The following is an 8,816-nucleotide window of genomic DNA, read 5'->3' as shown; positions in this document are numbered from 1 at the left end:
CCAAATTCTGACTCTATGGTCAATGGCTGTGTGAAAAGCATTCATGTTTAAGAAAAAGTGAGACAGTATCAGCTGTGCCACACAGCTCAGAGCATACAGAGTGCTTGCTTCTTCCTGGTGGGTGTTGCAGACTCCTGGGCCTTTGCTGACACCTGTTGCCAAGACCATTATAATGGCCTCAGCCGTGAGAACTTTTGAGATATCTCAATGAGCGATGATTAATCAAAAGCAATCAAGAATGCTGTCATTGGTATTGATTTGGGTACTATCAACTCCTGCGTGGAAGTTATTTAGAACAGATAAACAAGGTTCTGAGGAACGCTCAAGGTGCCTGAACAACCCTTTCTGTTGCTGCCTTATAGCAAACAGAGTAACTTGTTACATGCCAGGAAAGGGGTAGGCTGTCACTAACCCAAACAATACATTGTGTGCTACCAAGGATTTCTTTGGCCCTGACTATGATGACCCTGAGATACAGAAAGACTTATGTTCTTTATAGAACATTCTTTTTAAAATTGCCCATGACTCCAATGGTGATGCCTTTTTTGAGACTTGTGAAAAATTCTTTTCTCTGAGTCATATTGAAACATTTATGTGAATGAGAATAAAAGAGACAGCGGAAAAACATGTGGGTCACGCAGAAAAACTGATATGACCATTGTTCCTGCTTATTTCAGTGACCGAATGACACAAGCCACTAAGGATACTGGCCAAGTATCTGGATTAAATTTGCTTTAAGTGATAAATGAATCCACAACTGTTGTTATGATCTATGATCTAGAGCAGTGGTTCTCAACCCTCCTAAAGCTGCAACCCTTTAAGATGCGTCCTAATGTTATGGTGACCCCCAAACATAAAATTACTTCATTGCTACTTCATAACCGTAATTTTAGTACTACTATGAATTGTAATGTAAATATCTGATATGCCACATATCTGATATGCAATCCCTGTGGAGGGGTTCACAACCCATAAGTTGAGAACCACTGTTCTAGGTGACTCTACAGATGAAGTTGTTGCTGTGAATGATTTCACTGGCAGAACTTTCGACATTTCTACCCTGGAATTTCAGGGAACAGTGACACCAGCCATGGAGAAGAAGACTGTGACTTGGATTTGTTATGGTGCATTGTAAATGAGTCCTAGAGAGGGATATGTTGATTTGAACAAAGACAGCTTGCCATTTCAGGCAGTGTGGGAAGCTCCTGATAAAGCTAAGCAATAACTCTCCTCATTGATGTAGAATGACATGACGTCAACCTGTCATGCTGTACAATGGGTGCTCTGGACCCTAGAGTCTGAATATGAAGCTGCCTCAAACTCAGTTTGAAGGCATTGCTACATATATAACCAAGAGGACTACTGTTCCCTACCAGGAAGCTATATAAGATCCAGACGTCAGCAAGAGTGACATAGAAGAGTGATCCTTGGTGGCATGGCCCAGATGCTCAAGGTTCAGCAGGCTCTGCAAGAGTTTTTTTTCAGCTGAGCCCCAAGTAAAGCTGTCAAACCTGGAGAGACTGGGATAATTGGAGCCATCATTCAGGGAGACAAGTTGGCTAGTGGTGTCACAGCTATGATACTCCTGGCTGTCACTCCTGTCTCTGGGTTTTGAGTCTCTGGACAGTGTCTTTGCTAAACTTTTTAATAGGAACAACACTATTCCAAACAAAAAGAGCTATGTGTTTTCTATAGTTTCTAGTGCACAGACTCAAGTAGGGATTATTGTGTGTCCAGATAAGAGAGAGAGATACTAAGAAGCAGCCAACTTATTGAACAGTAGGATGGGTATTCTCCAGTCCCTCATGGAGTCTGAAGTTACATTTGACATTAGTGCCAATGTTATTGTACACGTTTCTGCCAAATATAATACATAGGGTATAGTCATCTGATTGTATCCAATCTTTTGCTGGATTAAGTGAAGATGATATTGAAAATATAGTTAAACCACAGAAAATTGTGCTGAGAAAGACAGGGAAAAGAAGGGAAAAGTTGAAACAATTAGCAAGGTAGAAGAAAATATTTATTAAACAGAAACCAGGATGGAGGAACTCATGGACCAGTTGCCTGCTGATGAGGGCAAAGAGCTAAGGGTTCTGAGGAAGAGAGGGCTCCTTCTCCTCTTGACAGTGAAACAGGAAACACAAAAGAGGCATCACCTTCCTCTCTGCATTGATGCTCTTCAAATGGCACATGCAAAGATGGTGTCTGAGGAGGATGCCTGGAGGTTCTGGCATTGGGCAACAGGAGGAGGAGGAAGGGGAGGACAGTAAGAACAGCAGTGCAATAACAGAAGTAGCAGTAGCAGGAGCTGAAAGGCAACATGTGCTGACTTGGGAGTGAAGGCACTTTCTGGTCAGAAAGGGGCAAACTTTTATTTATTTTTTTTTTGCAGTATCCTCCATAATTTCCTTAATATGTAAGTACAGTGTCAGTTAGACAACTCATTTAGTGGGCAATAAATTTAACAGGAGCAAGTTCACAAAATCTGTCCCTAGCCTGTTATATTTTTGTTTATGTAAAAGGAGTTGGGAGTAGGTGGGACACTTTGCCAATTATAAACATTGGTTAAAAATATTACAAAAATGTGCCATTAGTTTGTGCAGAAATGGCCAATTCTTCAAACGTATTTGTGAAACTCATTTCAAATACAATGCTTATAATCTGCCTTGAAACATGAATGAGATCAACCAAATCAGATATTTGTTGGCCAAAAGTACTGCTATTAAGAACAACCTATACATACATGGGATTAATCCTTCAACTGAACTTGAAAACCAAGCCATCTACCTGCCTTGTTTGTATGCACAGAAGCCAGATCAATGGAAAGCAGCTATGTTGACAATAGCTTTTAAAATAAAATATGGTGGTGATGAAGTCCCTCATAATCTTAAGGCATATTTTTCTAGCTATTCTCTTGGTTGGCCTGTGTCAGGCACAAGTAGCCTTGATGAATTCTCTTTTTTATCCATTCTGTATTTGAAAATAAAATGAGGAGAGTAAAAAAATTATATATCTGTGAGTATATAATGTGAGTATATGTATATATATAATGTATATATATTTGCACACATATTAAAATGTATACCTAAAATATTTGTATATAAAATATACATTAGGTGCCTTCACAGAATAAACTTTATTTTCTTTGCAAAATCTAAATAGTAACTTCATCACAAGCTTTGAATTAATCCTGGTAGATTATTTAAAACCACTCAGCCTCAGAATAATGTTTGACAGAGAGAAGAATAACAGAATTTACTCATATGTTACAGGCCACAAAGCACAAGTCGCAGATTCCCATGAGCCTTATATTAATACGAATGGTCATCATATTTGAACCTAAGGGTAGAAGAGCAAAACGGCTGCAGATAGGTCAGTATCGACATGGAGTCTCTCGGTATGGACGAGAGTTTATCTCCTCTTGCACTTCTCTGCCTAAGGAAATGGCCTCGGCTCTGTGTCTTTTCTGAAGTTCACGGAGTTGTAACAGTGAGGTTACTGCATGCAGCAAATGTGGGAAAAGTTGCAACACACCACCAACTCAACCAGCTTGCAGCGTTCCAAAGAGCGGCTGCGAAACAAAGCCAGAGAACCAAACAGAGTGGGCAAAAGAGAGCTCGGCCAGAAAATAGTTTGCATTTCTGCAACAACTGGTTTATATAGATTAATCCTTCAGTTAATTTATGGTTATTTTAGGAGACAACATAGAACGAAAGCCGAGTGTCCTCAGAGGGAGATAGCTGAAAGTACAGCCGTTTGCAAGTCAAACGACCAAGTCATCTGCGTGAAGAGAGTTTCTGCTGCGATCCCACAGCTGCTTCTGCAAGATGCAGTGCTTAATTTGTTACGACGTGATGGTTTGTCTGGAGCTGCCCTCTGTGCAAAGCATCCTGAACTGGACCGAGATTAAACTGTAAACCCAGCCTCATTAGCACGCTGCTCTCGCCAACTTGCCTAACCGTGGTTACATAAAAGTTTCAATGAACTTTGAGTTTAGAGAAAAGAGGCTTTCGTCTGGAAATTGCTGTGACAATGTGAAGATCCAAAAAGACCGTGATAACAAGGTCAGTGGAGGCTACACACCAGCAACTCCCGTCTTTACGATTTCACTCAGAAGGGTGAGGCAGCCGTTAAAACCGTGAGCATTTTTAAACTCTGAAGAGCAAAAAAGTGAAATAGATACTTGATTATTTGGGACTATTTCTTTCTTTAAACAAATGTTCCCAAATCCTGGAAATATGTTTGTAATTTTTCTCCCCCTGGCTGATTTCCTACAATAGCATCAGCATGCGCAAGTCCTGACCATTATCTTTTGGGCTTTGCCAGCTGATTTGTTGCTTAGATCCACATGGATCAAAGGTTGGAAAACCTCCCCTGTGTCACCTGATAGCTGTGTTTTGAGTGCACCCTTTAATCTACCTTGCTTTGACTCTATTAGTGGGCTTAATGATGGCTGCTTTGTAGGTCTGTCACAAAACTTGAAGAGACTATTGGTAACATCACTTGTACCTACTCTTATTTTCCATGAGTCTACTCAAATTCTACAGAGCACCTAGCAATCTCTCAAAGTCTATAGGCATGCCCCTGCCTCAGGAACTTTGTATTGGCTATTTTCATCAGGAAAAACATGTTATTCACTATAAGCCCCATAGTTCTCTATCTCATTTTTGCTTTTCCCCACTGGTGTTGCTTAAGTATATATTTTTTTATTTAGTTAGTTTTGGTCAATCTTTTATTATTATTATTATTTTTATTAAAAATTTCCACCTCCTCCCCGCCTCCCACTTCCCACCCCCCCACTCTCCTTCCCTCTCCAGTCCGAAGAGCAGTAAGGGTTCCCTGCCCTATGGGAAGGCCAAGGTTCTCCCCCCTCCTTTCAGGTCTAGGAAGGTGAGCATCCAAAAGGCTAGGACCCCCCAAAGCCAGTACATGCAGTAGGATCAAAACCCAGTGCCATTGTCCTTGGCTTCTCAGCAGCTCTCATTGTCCGCCATGTTCAGGGAGTCTGCTTTTATCCCATACTTTTTCAGTCCCAGTCCAGCTGGCCTTGGTGAGCTCCCATTAGATCAGTCCTACCATCTCAGTGGGTGGGTGCACCCCTCGTGGTCCTGACTTCCTTGCTCATGTTCTCCCTCCTTCTGCTCCTCATTTGGACCTTGGGAGCTCAGTCTGGTGCTCCAATGTGGGGCTCTGTCTCTATCTCCATCCAACACCAGATGAAGGTTCTATGGTGATATGCACGATATTCATCAGTATGGTTGTAGGATCGGGCCATTTCAGGCTCCCTCTCCTCAGCTGCCCAAGGAACTGGCTGGGGGCATCTCCCTGGACACCTGGGAACCCCTAAAAAATTAAATCTCATAACTTTAGAGATTGGGAGTCTTTCATTCATTACCTTTTAAAATTCAGAACAAAGTTAGATGTATGAATTTTGGGTCTCAGTAACTATTCAACCTGTAAATCCCTAAATTAAGAAGTGATTAGATGAAGTTTTGTTATCTAACAACTAACCCATCTTGATACTAGGGACAAACTACTGCAGTTCCATTTTCCATAATCGTGAATAAAGTACTCATGGTTTCTACAGTCATCCTACTGCCTCACAGGAAAAATAAACACATCAACACAAAAGTAATGAGTTTGCAGTTTAATATACGTAACATAGAACAAAATTTCAAAATGATATGTAAGTAGACAGGGATGCTAAATCTAATGTGAAGGACCAATGGCATAACAGGGGAAGTCTCTTCGTTGAAAGAACAAAACTGACTTCCTCAGAGATTTCCTAAGGAATCAAGAATAAAACTGAAAAGAAAACAAAACATCCTGCTGTCCTTGCCTACTTGATACTTACGGTATCAAGCTTTGATAAGAGCATAAATGGCAAATCACTGAAAATCACTAAGGTGAAAATAGCAAGATATTCTTGAAAAAAATCTGGTCTGCTTACAATCAAGAGAAATTAAAGCAAATTCTGCAGTGATGTGGGAAACAATGGGTAGCTTCTATGAAGTAAAACTTACTTGAAGCTGAGGAAGAAATTACTTCCCACGAAGAAGCAAAGAACCCGTTTCCCACTTGCATTGCTGGTGAGCACTGTAAAGCACACTGCTGAGTGAGCATCTAGCTTGCAGAATCAATATCAAAGTTCTAAACCTTCCCGCAATTGGAGAATTTTAAAGAATAAGTGGCTATTCCATGGTGAATTAAACCAAGCTTCCCTGATCTTTTGAGAAAATCCAATTATTCCTTAATAATAGCATTAAGGTTGGATAAATAAGACCATATCCTGTCTTTATAGATCCTATTTATCTTTAGGAATCTCTCTTTATGAGGACTTTATTCAAATTCCGTTATTTAATAATCACTAGCTTCCAGAAGATGAATGTTTCTTAAAACTCTTTTATACCATTCACATAATTCTAATAATGTTTTTTTAAATGACATTCATGTTATGTGCACTGATCATGCTTTGAATATAAATGAAAAGAATTCACATTATTCTATACATGACAGTTACATAGAAAAGATCCCATTTTCTCCAAAGTTATAATAGACTAATGTAAAGGAGATACAAACTGCTATGTAACTGATGGTTGCATTAATATGGTAGATTCTTGGAAGCCTCACACAGCAAGCTAATATCAAAGTCCAAACAGAGTTATTAGAATATGCTTCCACTATTTAAGATAACTGTAAAATAATGGGCCAGAAGAGAGTCTCAAACCAATAAGAGTCTTGCTTAATGTCATAAGAAAAATAAAAAGGCCCTATTTGAATTATTAAAAATATACCTGATCCTATACATCTAAATACATTTTACAAAATTCTGGGACAGATATAGAAACAATCAAGAGAGTAGATTCACTGAAGGCCCAGCTAAGGGGAATGACTACCTATCTAGAAACAGGAGAATGTGCTCTGTAGAAGTTGGCTCCAGTATCCTTCATGGTGTATATCCTTAACTGAAAGGCTGTAGAGAGACAGGCACTAAGAGTAAACAGCTTCTGGCTGACAGCATTTTGAGGCATGACTTTATAGAAGTAATATAATCTGGAGCCAGTAATAGCTCCTTCCTCTTAAACTTAAGAGAATAAATTTCAAAGTGTGAATAAAAACTAATATGATATGCTAATCACTAAGTTCTCCTGTATGTGATGTTCTGAGTAGAGTGTTATGATCCTTGTGAATTGTAACTGCAGGGAAAACAGTACATGGCAATTGAGAATGTCGACTCCAGAGACAGACCGTTAGCTAAAAGATCAAAAGTTCAAGGCCCGCCCACCTTTACTACAAAGTGAGTTCAGGGCCACCCTGGAAATTAATGAAACCGTTTTAAATTAAAAATTAGAGAGGGACAAGGGAATAATTCAGTGGAAGAGCGTGTGCTAACCATTTATAAGACTCTTTGATTTGATCTTTAGCATCATAAAAAAGAAATTAATGATAAATTCAGTTCATTGAATGCATGGTGGTACATACTTGTAATCTCAGCACTTGGGAGGCTGAGGTAGAATGTCATAAGTTGGAGGCTAGCCTGAGCTACACAGTGGGTTCAGATCCAAGCAAACCTGCGCCACCGATAGAAACTCCATTGCCCCTAAATAGTGCAAACGGAATGTTCTTAATGTAAAAGCAGTATCATTACACCTTTACAACAGACATAGGACAAATGAACAGTCTCCAGTCGGCTTAAAATGGAATAAAATAAGCTTCAAATTTAACTTTTAAAGTAAGAAAACACTTTGAAGGAGAATGGATTCAGTAATTAAAATTATTTGTTTAGAGCCTATTGATAAAGAAAGGGAAATGAAAAGTGTGTATGTTCCTGGGCATGTTTCTCGTTATGATTCTCTTTTAAATAAATACATAGATGAGAGGTTACATATCCTAGCCCTAAACAACACTCCAGGAAATTTAATAAATCTTGTATTAAATAGATACGTAGATGAGAGGTTACATATCCTAGCCCTAAACAACACTCCAGGAAATGTAATAAATCTTGTATCAAAATGGCAAAGTCCTTTGCTACAAAATGCTCCCTAACATAGCATCGTTTTTCATTTTATGTCTCGTTTCTGTGTCTCTCCTTCCACTTGTGTCTATTAAGGTAAAACACCCTCCACTCACTTCCCATTGCCTGGGTCCCATTCTAAGTTTGAAAGGGATGAATTACTCTTTAAATCACACCTCTTTAACAAATACATCTCTGAAATCTTTTCTCTGTGTTTTGCCATGGGCATGTTACTATTCGTCTGTGTGAAGCTTGGTCTAGGTTTTCTGGATGTGTTTTCAGTTACACGGGGAGAGTACCTGCTTGTGACTTCATCTAATCTTTGCTGTTTGTTCAGCTGTAAACCACACCAGTAAGAACTCATGGCACTGTCACAGCCACAGAAGGCGACCCAGATTACACATCACTGCTTTAATGACAGTGGTCTCCCACAAAGGCAGCTGCTCTTTGCTTTGCTGTATTGATATTCAAATGCAACAAACGCAAATCGCCTGGCTCCTTTGACAAGCGCACATTCTCCCTGTCTTCATTTTAAGTGTATTAATAGCTACTGTCCTTCATATACACACAGCTTGGGCCATTCTCCCCTGACTCACCATACTGCCACATAACTAACAAGATTATCCTAGGGGGAAAATACATTGGTTTTGTTAATATTTGGAGAAGTTAGTGAAAATGATATCGTCATTCATAAAACAGAAGCACACAACTATATGACTAATTCTCTAGTGATTAGGGGAAAAAGCACAGTTTTAACCATTCTCCTTTGGGAAGTATTGAGATTATCCCTCTGATTATA

The sequence above is a fragment of the Arvicola amphibius genome, chromosome 12, assembly GCF_903992535.2.
Source record: "Arvicola amphibius chromosome 12, mArvAmp1.2, whole genome shotgun sequence".
NCBI classification, from domain to species: Eukaryota; Metazoa; Chordata; class Mammalia; order Rodentia; family Cricetidae; genus Arvicola; species Arvicola amphibius.
This window is presented reverse-complemented; position numbering follows the sequence as displayed.